Here is a 21,897-nt window from a genome sequence, read left to right as displayed (position 1 = left end):
GAAAAAAGTTCATACAAAAAGAAAGTTAGAACGGGTGGTGCTCAGTTTCTGCCCCATACGAAACCAAGAGAGAAGCAAAGGGCACGCAGCAGTTCAACACAGTGCGGATACACCAAGGCAATCCAGTCCTGTCGCCCTGAGGAAGGTGAATGTCCTCCCATCAGATGGACACCATTTCCTTTCAGAGGCGCCAAACACAAGCCTCCTCTGCTTGTGCATTTTAGGATGGTTAACAGAGCTCGTAACCACTTAGGGTTTATTTTATGACCCAGCTCGTAGTCAGACGGCTAATGACCTCCCGTTGCCAGGTTTGATGGGTTTCCAGGGTCTTAAATGGCTTCTCCAGGGTGGATGTGGCCAGAAGGCTGCGAGCCCTGGGCCCTCCTCGGCCGCACCGGGGGCCTGCTTACTTTGGCGGCCTGGCCAGGCACATGGCAGGGGTGAGGTCCGAGGTGCGGGCTTTAAAAGGGCGGGCTCACATGTTCTTTCGGCCTCTTTCCATAGAAGACTTCCTGGGGCAGAGGCTGCACGGTCAACAGCAGGCCCGAGACTTCCTGCCGCACTGCCAGGGGAAGGAACTCACCATTGGGTCCTGAGTCTCCCACTTCATGGCTAAGGGGGCCACTACCCCCAGGGAGGGAAGACACTGAGTCCTCACCTTGGCCTTGGACATTTTCCTCTCTGCAAGTTACTTCCAGAGAATTTCTCAAATCTCCCAAAGGAGCAAGAAGACAAAGAGGTCCCAGGAGCCCTAACTGTCCCCAGAGGAAGCCCAGCTTCCCTCTAGACAGAAGGCAGGGGGCACTAGGCAGGGTGAGCCACCCCGCCCACAGGGGCGCGATGCTGGAGTGGCAGCTCTCCCCAGGAACCCAGTCTCCAGGAACAAGGACTCCATGTTCTCTGAACCTTACGGAGAGAACCGCAAGGCCCCAGCACTTCACTTGGGTTTGTGTAGCCCCCACCCTCACGCCCACCAGGACCACCTTGTCGCTTAACCAGTAGCTGCAGACTCTGCCCCTCCGGAGGCCTGCTGCGGCCTTCCCTCCCTCTGCCCTGGGCCCAGAACTTCCTTCTGCCCACTCTCCTCCAGCTTCATCCATCGTGGCCTGGAAGTCTCTGACACCCTCTGTACCCTGGGCTAGAGGACCCAACGCTTGTTGCGACAACAAGCACGTTCATGCACCACTCCTGCCCCTAAGGTCTCCCCTGTGACACACTCATCACCACTGCAGTTAAATGACCATTTGACTAAGTGTTTTATGTCTAGTCCGTCCACTGGACTCTGAGCTCCGAGTCTGCAGGGCCCAGACACAACTTAGCCACCACTGATTCCCTAGCAGCCAGCATTTTACTTCCTTGCCTGTGGCCTTCTGTGGGTTAGGGCTCACCGAGTGGGAACACCCAAGGCATCCCCAACATCTGGCTGGCCATAAATGTTACTTCTCTCCCTCCCTAACATCTCCTGCCGCACAGCCATACGGCACGTCCTAGAACCAAATCTCAGCCCAGGCCCTCCCAGCTGGTTGATCCCAGGCAAGTTACTGAACCTCTCTGTGCTTGACCTGCCCCTCTACAAAACAAATCTCATGTCATCTACCTCTCAGGGCCAAAGGGGAGATTAACTGGGTTATGGGAAGTACTGACCATGATGTCTCCAACAGGACAGAGTAATTTTCTTGTATCTTTATAGTTTCCTTCCATTTGAGACCACTGCCCAAGAATGCTGGCTCACAGGCCCAAGAGGAACCCAGTCTCTGGTTCATTCATCCATTAACAGATTCCACTAAGCGTGGCTGTACTAAGTGTGGTGCGGGGCACAGGGGGCAGGCCAGACGAGCAAGGTCCCCACCCCTTTGGAGGTTATGGGGTTTGCAGAAGGGAAAGACTATTTTGGCACATTCATCTTTTCATCTCTCTCTCTCTCTCTCTCATTTTTCGCTGGTGCATTGAGATTTTCTTCCCCCATGGTTTTAACCCAGAAGTACTATTTAGGTGATCTCCGACTCCCACACCAGGTAATAAAAATATTGTGGGCTTTTCTCTGATTATTTTTCTTTTCAAAATAAAAACAATGACTGTGGATGTCTTCCCAGGGAAAATAAAGAAAACCAGCTTTTGCTCGCAAAGGATGGTGCTGTTCTGGGCGCCTGGGTGGCTCAGTTGCTTAAGCGGCTGCCTTCAGCTCAGGCCATGATCCTGGAGTCCCGGGATTGAGTCCCATGTCGGGCTCCCTGCTCAGTGGGGAGTCTGCTTCTGCCTCTGACCCTCTCCCCTCTCATGCTCTCTCTCACTCTCTCTTTCTCAAATAAATAAATAAAATCTTTAAAAAAAAAAAAAAAAAGGACAGTGCTGTTGTTATTGACTGAAGAAGTTACGCACGGGCCAAGTGCTCCCTTGAAAGTGAGGAGCTGATTCTAGAACAGCAGGTGCAACAGAGGGTCTAGAGCCGAACAGGGCAGCTGCAGTTCCAGAAGGGGGGGGATCCCTGGCTTGCTACCTCTCCCCAGCCAGGACGCAGAAGAGACAGCTCCTTCTTCCTTCCTCGAGCTCACAGCCCCGTGCAGACCCTTCACCTTGTAACGATGAAGGAGAGCTCAGCTCCGGCTGCTTTGAGCTCATGCCTCCAATGACCTCTGTACAGATCAAGGACAAAAGGAGAAAACCCCAGCACACAGCAACTCCCGAGGGACGAGGCTCTGAAAAGCTGACCTGGGCAGCTATCCCTACATATTCTGAGCCCAGCACCAACCCCCACACTCCCTCCTGGTACAAAATCACTTTAATCCTCAGCCCAGAGCCCCAGTTCCATTTTAAAACCCATGAAGGCCAGCTTCTCCTTTGCTGGAGCCTCCTCTCTCTTTGGCAGCCAGCCCCGGATGCTAGTTTCTGCTTCTCCACCAGCTCCTAAGAGAAAAAGGGACCCACTGAGCGTGTGCAAGTCCTGGCTGGCTGTGCTGGGAGAGAACAAAGACTTCACACAAAGGAGAGCTGGCCCTTCCAAGCCCTGGGGCCACTTGCCACAGAGAAGGATGCTCCGGGCGCCCCGGAGTTCCTTAGCTGAGGTGCACTGGGCCGCCCTCCTCCTTCGCACACGGGGGAGTGACCAGAGTGCCCTGCGGTGGGGTAGCCCTGAAAGCCTGGACACTCTCCAGGGGCCTTCCACGCAACCCAGAGGGCAGAGCCCAAGCAGTGGATGCCAGAGATGAAAAGCCAAGAGAGAGCAGCCGCCCCTCTAGGGACTGAGACACAGGGCCACAAACAAATACACATTATCCATTAAGGTGCACTGGATAATCACCATTTGTCAGCCTTTTATACCGTGCAGTGAAAAGTTACCAGGATTTTAGCTTTAGACACACACATACACACACACAATCTAGAAGGGTTTTACATTCAGGTTGTCTCTTCTGTAACCTGAGCTTCTGACAGTGAGTTTCCTTAAAGGATTTTGGCCCCTTGTGCCTGTCCATTCTGAAGAGCACAGCACTAGATGTTTCCAGATTCTGGACACTCAGAACCCAAGAAAGCCACAGGAGATCCCACCAGCAGACCAGGACAATCGCTCCACGAACCAGCTCAGCTCAGCAAGGCTCTCCTGAGCGTGCACAGGGGTCAGGCACCCCACTAGACCCTGCAGAGCCCACGGAGGTGATACAGCTGCAGCCCTGCCCTCCGGCCACTCACAATCGACCATTCATACAAGTGGCTCTAAGTCGGTCTAGGATGAGCATCCTACACCAGGCTCAGCAGGGCCCTGCACTGGGTTTAATGCTCTGCTGTTCCCGTTTTGAAATTCTCAGGAATCTTTTAGGATGGGGCTCACAATTTCATATTGCACTGAGCCACTGGGCCCTGTAAATTATATGGCCGCTTGCAGAGCTACCTTACGAGTTATGTAATCAGGATTCAAAGGGAAGAGAAATCATGCCCGAAGAGCTTCTCTTCTTCCTGGGACACAAAACCACAAAAGAGCAAATACCTAGAAATGGCATTACACCTTGGGTGTAAGCTCATCGTGGGTCTGAGTAAGGACCTTTCCCAGAGCGCTTCGGAATCAGCATCTGGCATTCTATACCAGCAATGAGGTTAGCACAAGGTGCCTCCAGGAGCCCATTTATCATAACTCTGATCTATAGCACCGTCTCCTCTAATAGAGTTCTGCCTGACAATTTAAACAATACGGGCCCTTTAATTTATCACACTAATGCGATTACACACCCATCCCAGAGTCCAGCCACCGTGCCCTCAAGTGGAGGTCCCTTCTGTGAAATTTACGGCAGAAGCTTACACTCTTCTGGCCCCTTTAAATGGGAAAATCTTTACCTTAGTTGAGCGATGGGCTCCTTCCACAACCTGCAAAGAAAATGAAGCCCTTCGACAAGGGCCCCGCTCTGTCAGTTTTTACAACAAGGGTCCCCAGGACTGCAAGGTTTAAATACCATTTACAAACAAGCTTCATTTTAACCTTCCTTTGTGGGGAATGCAAAATCAATGAAGTATCTGCTGATAATGCCCCCGTATCTCATTTTGGTGGCATCTCACAATTAATGCTGCCCATGAGGCTGACAGTGAGCAGCCTCGCACATGCCTTCTGGTTATTTCGAGCATCACTCTGACCCACAGCTGAGCGTGGGAGGTTCAGACACACATGCCGCACGGGGAGTTTGCATTTTTAAGAAATCAGCTTGTAGATGGTTTAATTAAAATACACTAGAGCATAATTCATTTGGAATTGAGGCTCCCATCAAACTAAAGTAGGCAGCAGGAATCTTCCCAACCTTAAAAGTACCTACTGGTTTTTCACCAGTACAACCAACTGTACTCAGAAACTGAAGGAACATGGAAGGGAGGGAGGGAGGAATTGAAGGGACATGATAGATCTTCTCAGCCAAACCCCTCATGCTACAGTTGAGGAAAGAGGTTCAGAGAGATCAAGTAAGCAGCCCAAGACACAGAGCACTCAGTGAGAACTGGGACCAGAAGTGTCAAGGCCTGAACAAGGAAGGCAGCCCTACAAGGTAAGAGCAGGCAACCTCTGAAGTCAGACCGCCTGGCTTCAAGTCCCACTCTACTTTTCACCAGCTGCCAGAAGGTGGGCAGGGTGAACCTCTCTGGCCTCAGTTTTCCCATCTGTAAGTGGGGGTGTTAAGCGTGTCTATGTCAAAGATTGCTGAGAATAAAGATAAAGGCTAGCACAAGCACCCAACGACTGGTTACCATTATCTGAACTCAAGCTTCCTGATTCCCTGTTCTGGGCTCTATCACACACTGTTCTGTAGGGCCCCTTATCTCTAAGATCTGGGGACCAAGGCTGCCTACATGCACGCACCAAGGGTGATGCTCCCACAGAGCACTGTACGGGGGTACAGAGGACGTGAAATGCACACATCACGGGTCTTCTGGTATCGTTTGACCAATGGCAACTAATTTTAATTGGTGGCCAACTGGAAGAGATCCAAAGACGGTCTAAAAGATAAATGACAACACTGAAGTTTATGAAATTCTAAAGTGCTGTGGATCCCTAGATTTAATAAAATTAAGTGGCAGCAGAATATGGTCTGTAGCTCAGTGACAGTATTTTACCAATGTCAATCTCCTGGTTTTGATAATGTTCTGTGGTTACACAAGATGGTATCATTGCAGGAAGCTGGGTGAAGAGTACGCAGGAACTCGGTACTATTTTTTGCAACTTCTTGTGAGTCTAAAATTATTTCAAAATAAAAAGCTACAATAAAATTATGAGGCAGCATCTAGGAACGCCAAAAGATTAGGGGGATTCTCGGCAAGTTTTCAACATGTCAATACAGTCACAGTTTCCAGGCGGGATAGCCCCACGCGGACTTGGGAAGAGACACTGAGTGAACATCTGGAATGATTCTAAATCAAGCTATTCAGGGGAAAAAAAAATTGTTTCTGTTATTTTTCCATTTACTAAAACTCAGGGAAATTTAGGTTTTGTCAGAGTTTAAAACTAATCACAAACAATATAAAATGGAGTTGTACAAAATGTTGTAGATGTACAACATTTATAGGAAAACTTTGCAATGTTACACCCTTAAGGATGTCCAGGGAAGACCAGAGAGAGATTTAAAGTCTACAAAAATAACTGATAGAAATAGTCTGTCGAGGCCTTCCTATGTGTCCGGTTGGCCAGTGGGTCCTTGGGCATGGTTCCCACAAAAGAAAGGCTGTCATTAACCTATCACTAGCATGGACTGACTATAGGCTGCATGGAGTGCTCCCGGTGTGCACAAGGCCCAGAGTATCCTGAAAGAGAAGAAGTGGAAGATCCAGGGGACCAGAGCACCAAATAGGCCATTCCCATGGAGCTCAGGGGTACCTGGGGGATGGCAGAACCTGGGCTGGGGAGGGAGACAATTGCAAGAAAGGGACCAGGAATGGCAGGGCCCTCAAGGAACAAGGTTGCAACAGATGATGGCAAGGGACCTCAGGAGGGTAGTAGCATGGGGAAGGAGGCAGAGCCTCCATCTGAGAGCGTTCAAGAGGAAGTCAAGTCCTGAGGGAGGGCCCAGGCCTTGGTCAAGGTCAGGCAGAAAAGCAACACTCAAGGAAGGGGCCGCACCAGCAAAGGAATTTGCTCTGCCCCACCGCCCCGCCAAAGGGTCCCCTCTCTCACAAGAGGGCTGCTTGGAGCTCTCCCAAATTCAAGTCATCAGCCGCGCGCTCACCTTGGGGATCTCGTGGTACTGTTTCCATCTTGTGCGGATGCGTGTGGTTTCAGCTGCCCGCCCTAAGACTTTGCCCGCAAGCATGTGCTTACATAAAAATAACCTCCGCTCACGAGCCAAACCCTAAGTGAGAGGACAAGGAGGATGGGGTTTCTCTCCGTTTCCCACTAGGCCTTGTTTCTGAAACTCTGCAGCGGCTGGGGCCAGCCGGCATCGGACAAGTGTGCTTCACCCCGAGATGTACAGCGAGGGAGAAGGCCCGGCCGAAGATGATAATTTGGAGGAAGACAGAAGAATGGGTGCTAGAAACCAGGTCCTCCGACCAGCTCTCCGGTCCCAACAACTGGTCCCCTCTTGGGGTCTTGGCCCTCGCTGCTCCCTCTGCCTGGGACACTCTTCTGGCGCTTCAGGTGGCCGTGCCTTCTTATTCAAGGATCAGCCTCGATGTCCCCTCCTTGGAAAGGCCTTCCCTGATCACCCAGTCAGCCACTGCCCGTCGAGGGCACTTACTACTATCTGTTCTCTGATACTTGTGAACCTGTCCGCTGTCTGCCTTTCCCCCGGAGAATACACGCTCCGTGAGCACAGGGACCTGGTCTGTCCAGCTACTGCTGCATTCCCAGCTCCTAGGACAGTGTCAGGCACAAACCAATTCCTCAGTCAGGCGAGTGACTCTTAAGGGAAGGTACAGAGCCTGAGTCAGAAGCGCTGGGGAAGTAGAAGGGTCAGGCTCCCAAATATTCTTCATTAGTGGCGCTGAACAATCAGGGGCAAGTCGCTTCACCTCCGCGGGTCACGGCTTCCCCAGCTGTAAAAGGGCCGTGAGCAGAATGGGAAAATGAACCAGGAAATCTGTAAGACCTTTGCCATCCCCACACGGTGGGTCAAGGTTTTCAATTATCCAATGTACTCTTGCTTTTCTTCCCTTCACCCATGTGTCTGTCCATCTGTCCATCCATCCATCCATCCAACCATCTTTCCTATAGGCTAGGCCCTGGGAAGGTAACCTTGAGTAAGGCATACTTCCTGTCTTAGAGGGATAAATAACCTTTAGCAGCACGTGGAAAGGAAGCAACTCCTGCACTGACCAGCTAAGAGCCACAGGAGACCCTGGGGTCTCTGACCGGGCCCCTGTAGAGATGGTCGTGGGGCAGTTCACAGGGAAGGAAGACGGATCTACAATCCACAGAAGCAGCAGAGTGATGGAAAATGTACGGTGGTCACATCCAGGGAATCTGGTTAAGAAACCCAAAGAGAGTCACCGTCCAAGTCCCAACACAGACTGAGGACAAAAAAGGCTCATTCCTGAGGATCACTGTCGGGATTATCTGTCCCCCTCTTTGCCATGGAAAAACTCGAAATTCTCATTAGAAGAATGATTATAATCACTGTTAAGTTCCATCAATTGTTCTCAGCTGAAAAGCTTAACACGGCGCCCACACATGCATGCACACGCACGCACACGCACAGATGCCCAGGGCCCACCCCAGAAGGCCTGATGAAGGACCGGAGCGTGTGTATTTCTTTTGAAAAGCTCCATGGGGGTTCTGATGCAGCACCTTGCTTTAGAGCCCATGAGCTTCCTGCAAAGTTCACTCCTCGCTACAGTGTAGAGGTGCATGGCAATGTCAGTGACAACAACATGGAATGTATCCATGAGACTCTTGACAGATGGACTTTCCGAAGCATCCAGAACATTCCAGCCCTAACACACTTCTATCTACGGCATCAGAACTTAAATAGCACCTGGACTCAAGTGTGTGAAAACCTGGTCTGGCGACACCGCTAGACTCCAGGATGATCCCCCAGCCACACACCCCCCGGGAGGTGCCCCCACCGGCCCACACAACTCAGTCAATGCTCTGGCCCACCGTAATGCTTTAAAAACAACTTCATAATGTACCCTGAAGTCACAGCCACAGCCCCTTGTTTATGGGCTCAGCCAGATCAGATAAAATTTCATTCTCTGAATTGGTTCCTAATTTAATTATTCCCCGGATAAGCGTTGGCCTCCTCTTGCCGCAGGGAAGAAGAACGAGAAGGCGCTGGCGCCACAAGTTGTAGTCCTGGTTCGGCAGCTGGGGGCGGATGAGCCACTCTCCGGCCCCTGTCGGGGGCGGGGGGGGGGGGCAGCGGCGGGATACAACAGTGGGCTTGGGCAAGGTGGTCACCAATGGTCTGCCCCAAGCCACGCAAAAGGACGCCCCGGGATTTTACCAAGAGCTTAGGAAGAACATTCAGGGCAAGTGGATGGGCTCTGAAAACCAGGATTCAATCCTGACCCCATGTGGTCTCTTGGGGCCTCAGTTTCCCCGTCTACAAAATTGGGCTATTCCCTGAAGGCCCTTCCAAGCTCTACAATTCAGACAATTCAGAGGGGGAACAGAAACCCATCTGAGAATGAAGCCTTCATGAGGGCCAGGGAAAAAAGTAAAAAAGTAAAAATGTAAATGAATCTTATTATTAAGAGCAAGTAAAAAAAAAAAGAGCAAGTAAATATATCTCATAAACTGTAACCATAGAAATGTGGACACGTGTCCACATAAAAACTTGTACATGAATGTTTATAGCAGCATTATTCATAAGACACCAAAGATGGAGGCAATGTCTATAAATACGTCCATAAAAGTGGTCTATCCATACAACGGACTCCGATTCGAATGTCCAAAGCACTGTATTACTGATGCATATGCTACAACATGGGTAATCCTGAAGACATGATGCCGAGTGCAAGAGCCAGTCACAAAAAACACACGTTAAGCGATTCCAGTCATACAAAAGTCCAGAACAGAGAAACTGATAGGGGCAGAAAGTAGATTCCTCGGTAGCGCATGAGCACAGAGGGGGGCTGAGAGCTAATGGGTACAGGCTTTCCATCTGAGATGATGAAATGTTCTAAAACTGAATGTGGTGCTGCTTTTTGCACATATCTGTAAATATACTCAAAACTATTGAATTATATACTTTAAACGGGTGGATTTAATTTAAACGTGTGGTGTGTGAACTATATCTCAATAAAGCTGTTTAAAAAAAGATTAGATTGAATGGACCAAAAAAGAGTCTGTTGCATAATTCTTAAAAATAAATCAGATGAGAACTTTGAAAGATAAATACACACACACACACACACACACACACACACATCCACTCGCACGCACACACACCCCTTCCCTAAAGAGTTCTGCAGCCTCACGGCTGGTCCAAAAGGTACAGAGCTGATTTTCAGTGAGCAAATCTCCTTCTTCCATAAATCAAAAACACTGCTGACTCAAATGTGCGCAGGCCTGCATTTTTTTCTACCAATTTATTTCAGTTTTAACAGCCGAAAGCAAATTTCCTTTCTACCACCCAAATGGCAACCGAGATTTCACCTAGCTTTTAATACATCATTTTTATTCTCCGAGCCAAATTTTGTCCAATGTAAAGGATCTGTGGATTTGCCACAGGAGACCTGTGGGCAGGTGGGGGTTTTTTTGTTTTTGTTTTTTTGCTTTTTTGCCTGGAAGGTGCTTCTGAGGAGGTCACATCGAGTACCCACTCTTCTCCGTATATCCCTCCGCATCTCATTTCTCACAGAGACTGCTGGAGTGGGTACAAATAGCTTTTTAAAGTTAGGATGACACAAATGTCAGGCTGCTCCCACTCTCATTAATTGGAGCATCTCTTCCTCCTCTAATTTATTCTGACTGATAACTTGCTTAGGCAAGTTCAGCATGTCCTAAAAGCAACTATTTCCTCTGACTTTTGGAACAGTGCACTTGGATTCCTGGCCCACTACGGGGCCGCACAGGGCCATCCAGGGACCGACCGTACGATCTTCATTAAGAGCTGCGACAGAGAAGCAGGGAGGGTCACATCACTGTGGGTCAGGTTCAAGATGACCACAGAAAAGGCAACCGTGAGTTTCCCACAGTTCAAGAACACCCAGACACACGGGAAGTGGTCCTTCCTAAGGGCTCACCATTTCTAAGCCTGGACAATAAGGAATGTTCACGGATGGGTCAAAGTAAGAACCAACAGGATAGCCCATTGGGGCAGTGTGGGAGCCTGAACCCCGGCTCTGCATGCCTCTCCCCCTCAGACTACCTCCCTCCCTCACTTCCTCTCCCACTGTGGGGCTCAGCATCCAGGGAGCCCAAGAAAGGAAAAGTTCCCAACCCCAGGGATGCCTGACATTCCTATAGTCAGGACACTAGGCCCTTTGCAAGGTGGAGATGGGGAAGGCAAGATAGAGGATCCCTGCTACCTCAGCCAAGTCCGGGGCTCAGGTAACAGGTGCAGCGTCCGAGGAGGAGGGGGCCCCACCCAAGGGAAAGACCCTGGACGTCTGACAAGCAGGCACAAATGGGCCCTGGTACCAGGCAACCAGGGGCCAGGAATGCCCATGCCCCCTTCTCCTCTGTCCTCCACCCCGGGATGATGGAGAGGTTGCCAGGTGGGGGCCACACCTAGATTTGGGGCTGGCCCACCACCCACGTTGACTGTCTCCGACAGGCCAGCTAATCTCCACGTCTCCCTTTGTTGAGACTCTGGGAGATGGGGTTTCCATCCAGGGCTGCCACAGAGGGTTTTGAGAACAACTCCCCCCACGCTCACACACACACACACACACACACACACGGAACAGAGGTCCTGGCCCAGCCCAACGGCAGCCCTCACCCTCTCACTCGGGAGAAGAGCAGAGAGACCAGCTATGTGGTAATATTCCGCCTCCAGAAGTATCTGACAAAGCAGGGCTGTTCTTCACAGTAAAAGGAGAAAGCCAAACTGTCCCCAAGAATCTAGTCGAGGATGACATCCGACAGAGGCCCTCAGAGTTTAACCATGAACCAGAAATGAGAACTCCTGGTTCCCTCCACCAGACCACAACACGGACACCAAGCGCCCATTCTTCTCCACATTGTCCTAAAGCAACTGTGGTTCTGAAACCCAGCGTCCGGTTACGGGACCCACAGATGAGCCAGCTGCAGCCAACCCCCCGCCTGGATGTCCAGGAACCTGAGGACAGAGACGCCAGACGATCTCATGGGACCTGGGCCAACACTTGGCCATCCTCAGGGTGGCTGCAATGGAACAGACCGCGTGATCAGAAATGGGAGTTGGGAAGCAGAAGCACTGGGTCCAGATTCCCCAGGGCAGCCCTTCTCTCTTATAATCCTGGAGATCCCTTACGTGCACAAGCAGATATGGTTCTCTGTGTATACATTTGGAAAACTCTTTATATAAACAGGTTCACAAATCAGAGGAATTAATCCTCTGTAGACCAATAGTCTGATTTGGGGCTTGGAAATTATGGTCCCAATAAATACACGCCAGGATATACTTTATATTTTTAATGCAAATATTTACATTCCAAACAAAGGCGCATGGAACTTAAAGACAGGCTATTTATACCAGCTATAAGAAACACTAACAGCCCCCACATTTCTTCCCTGAGTAGATGGCTCCTGTTTATATTTCTGAAACACCAACCAAATTTCCATAACATTTCTCCCCAAGACTCTCAAGACACACACAAAAAAACCTGTTTAATGGCCCAAAAACCTAATGCCAGGAAATCCAAGTTTATTACGTTAGGCTCTTGACTCCTTCAAAAATTTAGTGGCAAGCGTTAACTCCTGTACCGGGCTAACAGATTGAGGGGATTCTTTTATGTCGTCTGGGTGCACACCCAGGGGCCCACGTAAAGTTCCTAACAGTCCAGGAAAAACGGGCTTTTGGAAGAATCACTTTTAACTGATGCATGAGTTCAATAAATGGCAGTCTCTCCCAACTCTGTGTGGACCTAGCTAGGAGCAGGCCTCCCAGACGCCCTCCTCAACCTTGAGAGGCTCCCCGGGCTAGGGCAGCCAGACCGCACCCAGGAAACTAGTGGGATGGGTTCAAGGCTGAGCTCAGCCGAGTAGAGTGCGGAAGCTCAGAGGAGGAAGTTAACATTTGGATGGGGGACGAAGGGACACACAGGGGAGACGAGGTAGACATGGGATGCGTTACTGGCAAAGGTTTCCTGAAGGTGACGGGGGCCGTGGGGTCCCGGGGGGGGCGGGGGGCCGAGAGGAGGCAGACAAGGGTCTCCTGGCCAGGCTCTTGGTCAGCCTGCCCCTCCACTCCATGTGAACTGCCTTCCAGCAAGGAGGTAGCCTTGGAGCCCACCGCTAATCACTACCTCACTGTTGCCATCACTCCCACGTGCTGCAGAAAACAACACAGAGCTGACAGGCCTTGCTGCCTAACCTCAATGCCCCCCCGTCCTCACGGGGCCCCATGTGTCAACCCCCATCAAGGGCCAGGCCCTGGGCTCAGCACTTACTATTCACCGGCAGCAAGGGGCTCTTCCTGCCCACTCCTGATCTTTCCTTCCACGTGGAGTGCACTCTGCCTGTGTGTCTACACCTGGCGGTGTCCACACTGTCCCAGAAGGTGTGGAAGGAGGACCTGGACGTGAGGAGCCCAGTCGCGCCTCTTCACACCCAGAGGAGGCCTTCCGCCCTGCTAGCTGCCCGCGGAGGAGGAAAGCGGCACCCTTCCCACTCTGCCTGTGACCGGGGGGCGCGGGGCGCCGTTGGCCCGACTGCCCAGTGCAGGACTATGACGCCCCCTTGCCCGCCAGTCCAGCCACCTCCCCCAACGTCTGCTTCAGTCACGGACAAACGCCCCACATCTTTAACTCCACCCATCTTCCTCCTCCCCTTTCTCTCTCCAGAGGTTTCAGAACTCCTGCACCGTGCCACCAACTTGGGGATTCTTTTATGCCAGGAAGCGGAGCTCAACTTGGGGAGACCCCTTGAGCCCGAAGTTGTACGACTTCTAATACTCAAAACACAATACGAGGTAGAAATTATTAACCCCCGTTTACCGAGGGGCAAACTGAGGCACAAGGCGGTTAAGCCACTTGCCCGGGGCACGGTAATGGAACAAAGAAACAGAGGAGGGACTCCAGCCCTGGTCAGTCTGGTGCCACGGCAACCCCACCACCTGTGCTGTCCCTCCAAAGGTCTCCAAGGGATTCAACACCCAGGCTAAAAGCACGTCTGCCTGGAGGCCCCAAACTCCTGGCTCACTGCAAATATGAAGGTGCCGGCTGAACGTGGCACGAGGGGCAGAGAGAGCTACCCAGCCCCTTTTGGCAAGGGAAGGACACAATAATCCACCTTCCCAGACCTGCCAGAGTCTGGAATGCTTGGAACCTTCCAAGCTCGTAGCAAAGGTGCCACAGGCCCAGGCCCTTGGGACAGGTCCCTACAAGGGCATGGCAGACAGGACAGAACTTCCGCTGAGACCCAGGGCTGCCCTGGGAGGGGCCAAACCACCACCCCTCAGGGCCCTGCCTCCCGCACCCAGACCAACACTGACATTTTTGCCCCGGGGAGCAAATGGATCGGTAGGAGCATATTCCATTTCAAGAGAAAATGTGAAGCAACCAGGTTCCAGCACACTGCAGGAAAAAATAACTGTGCCCGGTCTGCATCTAATTATTTGCCCATGTTGGGGTATCTTCCAGGCACCTGGGTGACTAGGCTGCCTGCTTCAATATTTTCATCACAAACACAATTCTGGAAAGCGTCCAAGTTTCCATTATAATGACACCCTCTGCTTCTGAGGATCTGCCAACCTCACTTTCTTCGGAGACCCGAAAGGCCTGGACCAGGACAGGTTCTAGAAATGTAATATAGGTGTCAAGGAGAGAGAGCCTGCCCCAGCAAGGGGGCCCCTGCAAGCCTGCTCAGGACTCCTTTAAGCTTAGAGTGGGGCTCAAGATGTAACATTCAAAAGCAAGCTACCCCAGCACGTTTCCGGCGAGACCTGCCCGATCTGCCCCCTGCTTAATTGTGACAAGTGGAAACACAGCTGAACTGATCCAAAGCCTGCCCACAGAGTGAGGTGGAAGGGTCAGAAAGCGGCTGTTTATCTCTCCTCGCACACATGAAGAAACAGCCCCGGGAGGTGAAGCAACCCGTCAAAGAAAACCCACATAGGATCTGGGTGTCCTGGGGCTCCTGGCCTTATGAGGTGTCAGAGAAGCCCTCTGAGGTCGAATTTGCTAGAGATCATGCCCCGCCCCCCAGAAACAGACCCATCTCCCATCTTCATCCAAAGCTGTCCATGCAATTTCAGGGAGTCCAGACACATCCTCTGTCCCTGGTTATGAGCTCTAGAGCTCAAGAATACCCCAAGAGCCAATGTTTCTTGAGTGCCTGCTGGGTGCCAGGCACTGCTCCAAGCACCTGGCAGGTGTCAACGCACGTACAGGATAGCAGGCGTCAGGCCAGGGCATGGAGTCCCCCCGGACCACTCCGAGCGCAGAGCCGCTAACCGGGTCCTGCCACGCTCTCTGGGTGCTGCGTGCTGCCTCTCAGCCCCACGCACCTGGCACACGGCCCAATCCTGGGGGGTGTGCTGCGCATCGCGGCCACGGATGGAAGGGACACCGCTCGAGGTTCCGCGCATCCCCTCTGAAACCGGCCAAGACCGAGAACCTGCTGTCCGTGGCCACCTCCCCCTGACTTAACCACTTGCTGACTCACACCCGCCTTTCCCTTCTGGGGAAGCCACAGTTTTCTTCCCCACCCCCTCTCCTTTCTCTCCTACCTCCGCTGTCCTTTCTTCATCCTCCCGCCTGTACATCTGGACGGCTGAAAACTTGGTCTGTGTGATCTCAAACAGAGATCCCGCCCTCTAATTGAGACAAAGGGGGATACCTGCCTGACCTGCCTGGCACAGGGCCAGGTGGGAACCAGTAGGGACCCAACAAATGACCGCTGTCGTGACCAAATGTCTCCCTCCCCAATCCCCATAGGTTAAAAAAAAAAAAAAAAAATCCGTATTGGGCCAAATCAACACAAAACCTTTACTCTTCTTCCCAGCTCTCTGGATGGGATACACTAACTAGGTAACTGCCCCCTTTATGCTTTGTTTCGTGCTGTGAAAACACAGGTCGTCTTCTCCCCGGGCGTCTCAGGAAGGAAATCAGACCTTAGCACTTGAGAACAATAAAGAAATACATTGTGTGTGTCAAAACATTCCGTCTCTCAAATACCTGGTCGGCTAAGTAACACAATCTCCCGATTCGCAGGACAGGAACAAAATCACCCATGGAAGTAAGTGAGTATCACTCCGAGCCTCCCAGCACACAGAGCGGAAGGGAAGACAAGTTGCATTATTCTCAACAATGACTGAAAGCATCACTTCTAAATGACACGCTGCTAAAGAGGTGCCCGCCGGTTGGCTGCTCACATAAATGACACTCCCGCGCCAACTACTACTTTTAAACATAGTTTCTGCTTTTAGAATTTAAGAAAATTCCTATCTCTGACACATGGTTGCAAATGGCATCTTTGCAATCCTGGACCTATGAAGGTCCCGGCAAGGGGCTGGGGTCCAAACAAGTGGACAGGAAAGGGGAGAGCTGCCTGCCACCGGGAGTGCGCGACCTGAACCGACTTTCCACTTTCCAGCTGTGTGACCTTGGGCAAGTCAGCCAACTGCTCTGAGCCTCAATGTCCACATCTATAAAAGGAGACTCCTCCCCAACAACCCAACCCCTCCAGCACTATTCTTGCCATACTGTCCTTCCCAGCTCGAGGTTTATTTGAAAAGCTGGTACAGGCATTTCTCTCTGCTCCCCTCCTTCGAGGGCTGGGACTAGGCCTGTCTTACCACTGTACCATCCCCAGATGCTCCACCATGGGATCTATTTGGTCAATGAAATTGTATGAAAAGTTTGAGCACAGAGTCTCTTTCCACGCGATGGGAATTCATCAAGTAGCTACCCAATGAGCGCACGACCCACGAGCATGTGAAGGAGCCTGGTACGTGGCCACAGGCACGTGGGCACCCACCAATTCTTAGTCCCTGAGACCCTGGGGGTGTGAGCCACATGTCCTATCATGTGCCCCATCTCCCTGACCGTGGGACACTCCTCCCATTAAACAGACACAGGGCCAGATGTCAAGCCTCAAGCCTCCTGGCACTGCACCCACCCCAATCTTTTACTCCACTTCTAGAATTTGAGCCCACACTTGAATATCCACGCTTGAGAATTCTCTTGAAAATTAACAAGACCTGCCTGCAAGTCTGTTTTTCTCCAACTGGCTGAGGCTGAGTCAAAGTTGCCCCTTATAGGTGGGGCATGGGTTCACCTATTCAGGGTAGCTCCAGCATCTCCCTCCCCTCTCTCTCTCCCTAGGCTTGCGAGGGCGATTTCCGACTGGGCCTTAGATGGCCTTGGACAACCACAGTCTAATCACAACCCAGTACTAATCTAAAGCTTCTGACAGTGCAGGTGCAAAGGGCCTGAGGTTCCCGTGGCCCAGCTGGTTTATCTGGACTTTCTTTCATGCTCTTCTCCAAATGCCAGATAAGCACAATCCACTTCCCAACCTCCCCTGCAAATGTTGCCCCTTCCAGATGCAGAGATTAATCTTCTCTCTTTCTGGCATTGGAAAACCAAATGCCTCTCCTCTCCTGGCCAGGGCCAGCAGCGACAGAGGAGAGAAAGGTACAGAAGGCAGTCCACAGAGACGCCACGGTGACAGTGCTGGGGTCCGCGGCCAAGGCCGCAGTTCAGGCATCACAAGCTCTAGTCATCAAAGAAAAGCAAGGCCTAGGTGTAACCCACTCTGGACAGACCTGACACCCTCCCACACCCCCCCCCCCCATATCCTGGGTGAATTAATGCTGCTTGCCTCAGCCACAAGCTAGCTCACTGCAGTCATGCAATGATCCGAAGAGAAAAGACAGACATTGTTGAATTTCCTTCCCAGAGCCCTAGAGACGGTTCTCCTGGGGAGCTAGACCTTGAAGGGATGTCTAGACCCGCAGCTCCACTTCTGGATCGAATTGTACACTGAGAGGGAGACCATGGCAAGTGGCCTCACCTTGCTGGCTCCCCATCCAGGAAGAAGCAAGAAGAACAGTTTCCTGCCAATCTTCCAGGAGTACTGTAGAGAAAAACTTATCTGATAAAAACTACCTAATTAAAAGATATTTTTATTCACATGCTATTTTAAGCAAAATCATGTATGACTTGTACACATTTAGGTACCAATTAAAACATCCTGATTCAACATGCAGTTTGTAAAATTAATAAGTACCCTGTTCTGTAAGGGAGGATTCCTGATTTCTGCAAGGGGTGGGCAGGAAAGCTCGGAGGGAGAGCCGTGTGGGAAGGTCCTAGAGGAACTTCCGGCAAATCTCCAGACCTCAGTTTCCTCCTGGGCCCCGCAGGGGGTGCAGATGCCCTCCAGGTGGCTTTCTGCTCCGTCGCTGGGTGGCTGCCCTCCCAGCAACCGCGGCTGATAAAGAGGGGCTGGGGGCCCTACAAAGGAACCTAGAACCAGAGCCCCCTGCTCAGTTTCACTGAACGGTGTGCCAAATCCCTTCACGGGGCGTCCTGGGGCTTCCTGAGAATACAACTTCATTCCCCAAACTCCGTGCCATTAACTCACCCAGCGTAGGCGGGGAACGGGAAAATGCCCCCCCCCCCCCCGGCGCCCTGGAGCTAGCCTCAGCCCCAGCCTTGCCGCCTGCTTCTCGAACCTCCCTACGCGAGGCGCAGACGCCCAGCCGCCAGCAGCCGGCAACCGAGCCCCAGCCTTCAGTGTCTCCGCCGGCCTCTCCAGCCGCTAGGGCCGAGCCAGGGCGCGGGGCGGGCAGGCAACGTGGGCACCAGGGCCGCGACGGGGCGGCCAGGCAGCCGCACCCAGGACCCAGGCGCCTCCGAATCCTAAACACACACGCACACACGCGCGCGCACGCCGGCCAATCCGTTCGCCCGGAGGAGTCGGAAGGCGCTTTCACAGCTCTTCATTCATTCCCCAAAGGCGAGGTTCCCTTCACCCGGGCGCCTCCATCCCGCCAGCCCCGGGGGCTCCAAGAGGGCCAACTGCGCCACGCGTCCTCTCCACCCGCACACACACCCCGACACCCTCGCGCTCCAGCACGATCGCCAGCGTCGCCCCCGTACGGGGGCCGCTGCCTCCCCGGCTCCCCACAGCTTCGCCGCCCCGCAGCCCCTGCTCCCCGCCGTCGCCGCGCCGTTCAGACCTGCCGCGCTCCGCTCGCCGCGCCCAGCCAGCCGGGGACGCCACCGCCGAGGAGCGCCGGCAACTCCCGAGTCCCGCCGCCTCCCGAGCCACGGCCGGCAGCCGGGAGGGAGCAGGGGGCGGAGGGCCGAGAGGAAGGAGGAGGGGGCGGGGAGCAAAAGTTCAGGCCGCTCCGGGCCCGGCCGCGCCCCCGTCTCCTCCCACGCCCGCCCCCGCGGTGTCCTCTCCCGGAACCGGGTCCCACCGCGTCGGTGCCTGCCCCCCCCCGCCCCCCGCCTCCTCCACCCAAAGCGGCCGCGGGACCGGAGCGGGAGGTCGGGAGGTGGCTCCCAGCCGGAGTCGGAGAGAGAGAGAGAGAGAGACGCATGCCGGATTACCTGCCCGGGGCTGCGCCTAGAAACTTCCCCGAAGTGCGCGGGGGAGCAAAGCATCTGGCTGGGGGAATTCCCGCCCCCCCCCCCCGAAACCCCCAAGGCGCGCTCACACGGTGAAAGCACCGGTGTGTCTGTCCGTCCGTCCTCCGCCTGCAGCTTCCAGAGCGGGGCGGCGCGGGGGCGCCCCGATTCCGACTCCTGGGGCCGTTCTTCTGGGCAGCCCGCCCGTGCGTACCCCGCGGCGTGCGCCCCCCGCCGGCCTCCGGCTGTCCGCAGCGCCACCACCCCTTCTCCTGGTCCCCTGTCCCCGAGCTCCCGCTGCATTCTCTCGAGCCAGGGAGGGAGCATGCGAGCCCCGGCGCCGCCGGCGGGCAGCCCTTCCCGCGGGGTCCCCGGCGCGTGGGGCGCCCGGAGGTGGCCGGGACCGGTGGCGAGGGGCCGCTCCCGCTGGTGTCCGCGGGGGCCTCGGGGAGGCTGGGCCGAGGGACGCGGATCTCAAACCTGCCTCGGCTCGGCGCGCTCGCAAGTTCATTGTCTGCCTGGGTCGCCGCCGCCGCCGCCGCCACAGCGCCGGGAGCGGCGCGGGGAGTGAGGGGGCGCGCAGCCTCCGCCGGCCCGGACTCCCTACGCCGAGCCCCGCCGCTGCCCGCGCTGCCGGGCCGGAACGCGGAGGGGCGCCGCCGCTCCTCGCCGCCCCCACCCCCGCGCCTGGCACCCAACTTGTACCTGAGAAGCCCGAGTCCAACCCCGGAGCCTCTGCGGCTCCGGCTCCGCGGGAGCGCGCCCAGCCCCGCGCCTCAAGCCCCGCATCCAGGACGCGTCAACCTGACTCCCCGAGCGCAGGAAGGAAAAGTTTGGGAGTGACGTGCAGATGGCGAATGAAACCTCCGAAGAGAACCCAACCCCCCCGCCCCATGTCGCGCTGACACACATCAGCTCGAGTCTGGAATGTGAGATCAAGGCGTGTGCGCCGCTTGGTGGGTTTGGTCCCCGCCCCCTCCCCTTCCAAGTAAACAAGGTTTGTGTGATGCGGTGATTCTAAATAGAAAGCAAACCGAAACCCCTAAAGTCTGCCAGTGACGCTCTGCCGGAGACATTTTTAACGAACTTGGCGGTCTGCAGCCAGCCCATACATTGATATGCAAGGCCACGGCGCTGGTGGGTTCTGCGATCTCTGTTTTGTTTTTGCAGCCAGCGAAGGCTCTGCCCGGCTCTTTGGCCCAGCCAGTTTGCTTCTGCCGGGAGGGGAAGGCTCCGCGGGACCCGGGGCCCTGCCGCAGTGGCCCGGAGGCACCCGCTCCAGAAAACCACCTGGGCTGCCCGAGGCCAGGGAGATGGCACCAGTGGTCGACTCCCTGCCTCTTGACCAAAGATGCCATCAGTTAAAGAAAAGACACTGGATTTTGGAAGACTCAGCTCAAGGGGCGCTTGGAGCACCAAGCCCAGCCTCTCAGGAAACGGGTCCAAGGGACAGAAAAAAAAAATCTTTGTCTTCAACCCCACAGCCTTTTGCCTGCTCATGTCCCCCATGGCCACGGTCCAGCATCCTCGTGCTCAGAGCAGCCAGAAGTGAAGCTGAGAATGTTTCCTAAGTGCTGCAGGGTGGTGGCCCTCGGCAGAGGGGGGCTTCCTTTCTCCTCTTTCCTCTGGTTCTGAAAATCTGATCTGTATTGCCCGAGGCTTCATCACACCCCCCAGAAACTACAGCCTGCCCTGAGGTCATAAACTTGTGCTCAGCGTCCATGGCAGCTAATGCAGAGGTCACAATCAGAAGATTATAACTGCAGATGAGAAGCTGGACGAGAGGGGGGTTCTTCAAAACTGTGTCTTGTTTTCCTGCAAATAAATGCCCCTTACATAAAATCTACGAAGAAAGATTGATGCAGGAGACCAGCCTCAGAATCTCAGACGGCATTGCTCTCTCCATATAGACTCCACTTGGTGACTTGTGTTCATTATTATTTTTTTAAACAAAACCCTTTTTCTGAAAATACAATGAGCTGCTTTTTGCAGGGTTCACAATTCCCAATAGATGATGATGCCATTTTTCAAGGTCTTATACACGTTGTGGCTTTGTGGCTTATTTATGAGCTCCCAAGAAAAGCCTGCCTTTCAGTGAAGTTTATATACTCAAGTAATTGCATCAGGGGACACAGTGCAGGGTGCTATTAAAGAGGGTTAGTTGTACAGGGAGGCCCTGGGCCAGGCAGCTGTCAGACCAGAGTGTGCAATGGGCTTAAACAAACACAGGGAAGGTTCTATGGAAACACGGAGGAGGAAATCCCCTCCTGTAAGGCTGTGTGGAACATTATTCCTCGCCACACATACCTCGATCTTTCCTCTCCTCCCTCCAAGTAAACACATGACCCCGTTATGGAGATGGCGCTGGGCCCACCCGGATCACTTTCAAATTCAGGTGTCAGAAATCACGGCTGACACGGAGCAAATTGTTTTTAAGTAAAATCTCGGTACCACTTTGATACTAATTCCACCAGGGACTTTCCAAAGGTATTTATGCACGTGCCTGAGATTAACTGGAGGGCAATTTTCGCCCTTAACGTTCATTTCACAAAATTACCCAAGAATTGCACTTCACCTGTTATTCTGGAGGGTTGAGAGAACACCCAAATGCCAGATGTGTGTGAATGAGCAGATGGATAGACCGTTGGATGTGTGAGAGAGGTTGGGGCCCACATGACACCGGCAGCTAATGGGTGGATAAATGAAGATCATTTAAGAAAACAAATATCCCCTCCTCCATGTGCACACCCCTCCATAATTCTGGAGTTA

At 53.4% G+C, this 21,897-nt stretch overlaps 1 protein-coding gene across 10 annotated transcripts in view; it reads right to left on the bottom strand.

Annotated features, from left to right (window-relative positions):
- Positions 1–19,984, bottom strand: part of CHST15 (carbohydrate sulfotransferase 15) — a 77,652-nt gene extending 57,668 nt beyond the window's left edge. For 6 of the 10 annotated variants that reach the window (XM_028119911.2, XM_028119913.2, XM_028119916.2 and 3 more), the window contains exon 1: positions 18,735–18,841. The gene's annotated coding sequence lies outside the window, so the exon portion shown is untranslated. Of the gene's footprint in view, positions 1–15,056; positions 15,170–18,734; positions 18,846–19,217; positions 19,303–19,833 lie in introns of those variants that run through there. The other 4 variants (XM_028119912.2, XM_088019797.1, XM_028119918.2 and 1 more) reach the window with 4 other exon arrangements.
- Positions 19,985–21,897: the final 1,913 nt, after the last annotated feature.

Source organism: Eumetopias jubatus, unplaced genomic scaffold (assembly GCF_037043125.1).
Source record: "Eumetopias jubatus isolate StellerSeaLion01/CBP00866 unplaced genomic scaffold, mEumJub1_p1.0 scaffold_17, whole genome shotgun sequence".
Classification (NCBI taxonomy): domain Eukaryota; kingdom Metazoa; phylum Chordata; class Mammalia; order Carnivora; family Otariidae; genus Eumetopias; species Eumetopias jubatus.
Note: the sequence above shows the minus strand (reverse complement) of the source record. Positions and strands in the feature narration are given on the sequence as shown.